Below are 2,998 nucleotides of genomic sequence, written 5' to 3' on the forward strand. Positions count from 1 at the left end.
CACAACAACTTCCACTTCATAGAAAAAACATACAACACAAATTCTCCCCCTTTTTACCATAATATGATAAATGAAAGAACCTATATAAGAGTAGAATAATAGCATTGATTAATGAGAATAAGAAGTTCAAGATAACCATTAAACATGTCCACAAAAACACGAAAACATGTCCAAGGATATAGAGTCAAGAGAAATTCAAGTATGAAAGTTATTACATATCAGAAATTCAAAACTAATCTGAACCAGAAGGAGCAGGTATGGAAGGATCACTTTGATGAAGTCTCTTGTTAATGCACCTAAGATATTTGCGCATATATTTAAATTACATTTCTTGGGACACATGCATACCTTCTACCTTCTCCTCAACTGAGCGCAGACGCGCATCAAAGTCAGAAGGCTGATAATCAGGATCAGCCGCAGAGTCAGACTCAAGCTCATTAAATATATCATCCATATTGACATCATTTGGAGGCAAAGCATCCTCCTCTTCAGTTGTTTTAGCTGCTCCTCCAGCACCTACATCAACTTGGCCTGGAGTTAACCTCAAATTCATCTTATTTATGTTCAAATTGTTGAATGGTAGATGGTTAATTGGAGCTTCTCCAATAGGCATTGCCACAAGACCATATGTGGCTAGTGCAGTCATAAGATAGGCAAAAGGTATATCGCTATGACCTGGGTGGAGACAGAACTAAATAATGATGTAACATATAAGGGATGGAAGATAAACGAAAATACCAATAATAATCGAATGAAGAGTACGAGCCATGAATGTATTAAGCTTAGTTTTGTTACCAGATCTAGGGTAGACATTTGAAATGAAAATCCAATGAAGAACCCTATATCTGGGTAACATAAACTTGGAAGCAAGCGCATTCCCAGAACTTCATTCCGTATTCATATTGCATAAAACTCTAATGAGTATTCTTTTCTCAGATTCAAACAGTTTTGCTACAAATGTATAAATGAGAATACCATCATCATTGACTAATACATCCATCAACCTAGAAATTAGGTGACAGTCCACTTCAATTGGACCTTCTCTAGTCGTAATTGTAAATGTTAGATTCTCAGAAGAATAGTCACTAACACAAGCAAACATAGCCTGCGCAATGGAGCGGATGCCGGTCCGCCCCAATGTAAAATGTTATCCCATCCTACAGATTGATGGAGTGGAATAATACCAAATGGTGTCAAACGATCAGGGTTAACTGTCTGTTCAACTATCACGTTGTGTAAGCGAATATCCCACACATACTCGGGATCTTCCCCGGGTGACCGAAGATGGCGCACCGTGATAGGAGCGGAACAAGAAGAAGAGGGACCACGAGATCCTTTCTTCTTGTTCCTACTCTCCATTGCAACAATGAAATCAAGGAATACAAGGATTGCAAAAGAGGCAAGAAGGGTTTCTAGTAAATCAGATTTTTAGCTAGAAAACCCATAAAACAATCATAAACCTTGAAATAAATAACACAATTAAGAAAATGAAAGAACAAAGAACTCAAATCTACAAGGAAATTGAAAATGATGCACTAACCATGAAGGAATCGAAGATGGGTTCGACTGGTCATGGTAAGGCTTGTTGGAGAAGAAGAACCAAGTTAAGAAAATGGTGTTTTTCTCCAAATAAAAGGCTAAACCCAAGTTCACGACTGGTCGAGTACATACTCGACCGGTCGAGCCACGACTGGTCGAGTGTGTACTCGACTGGTCGTGCACCACTGAAAATATGCAACTTTGCATCTTATTTGAATTTTAAAAATTTTAAAATAATAAATATATACATTATGATACAAATAGGCACACATCAACAGTTCATATTCAACATACCAAGATCAAATTTCAATTTTACAAACCTGTTTTTATCAAGCGGTTTTGTGAATATGTCTGCAAGTTGATTCTCGGTCTGAATGTATTTCAATGAAATTATCTTGTCTTCCACCAATTCATGAATATAATGATATCTAATGTTAATATGCTTGGTTCGTGAATGCTGAATTGGATTTTTAGAAATATTAATTACGCTTGAATTGTCACAATATAAAACCATAGATTCTTGCGCAAATCCGTAATCGCTTAGCATTCTCTTCATCCACACAAGCTGAGTGCATGCATTACCAGCAGCAATATATTCAGCCTCAGCTGTGGAGAGTGATAGGGAACTTTGTTTCTTACTTAGCCAAGAAACCAAACAGTTCCCGACATAGAAACAACCACCACTGGTCGATTTATGATCATCAATGTTACCAGCCCAATCAGCATCTATATAACCAGCTAATTGCACACTAACATCATGAGGATATCAAAGACCAAGATTAGCAGAATTAGCGACATATCACAAAATACGCTTAACAGCAATCAAGGGTGACTCTTTAGGGTCTAATTGATATCTAGCACAAATACCTACGCTGAATGCAATATCAGGTCAGCTCGCAGTTAAATATAATAAACTACCTATCATACTGCGATACAACTTAGGATCTACACTTTTACCTGTTGAATCCTTAGAGAGTTTAAGTGTCATACTTATAGGAGTATCGAAGTTCTTACCACTCTCAAATTTAAATTTTTTCACCAAGTTTAGAGCATACTTGGTTTGAGAGATAAATATCCTGTCACGCTCCAAACCCGAAAATCGGATTTACAGGAATCCCGATCGTCGAATCCAGTGCCAACAGCCTACGCAGTACCCCATTCTCGGCTTCTAGCGTTCATACGCCAGATTTCGATCCTGGGATCCCACAAGGGGGATTTTTTTTCAATATACATTTAACTTGTAATAAGCATAACCACTAGTATACCCAAATCACAAAGGCAATATCATCATCACATATCCACTAATATAAACATTTGAATACAATACTGAAAGAGAAATACATATGTTAAAATTAAAGCTCCAAAAGTCAGATACATGCTCCAAGCTCCACGCTACTATAACCTAACATCACCTGCACGCATCTATCATGCATAAGCTTATAGAAAACTTAGAGGGTGG

Source organism: Magnolia sinica, chromosome 4 (genome assembly GCF_029962835.1).
Source record: "Magnolia sinica isolate HGM2019 chromosome 4, MsV1, whole genome shotgun sequence".
NCBI classification, from domain to species: Eukaryota; Viridiplantae; Streptophyta; class Magnoliopsida; order Magnoliales; family Magnoliaceae; genus Magnolia; species Magnolia sinica.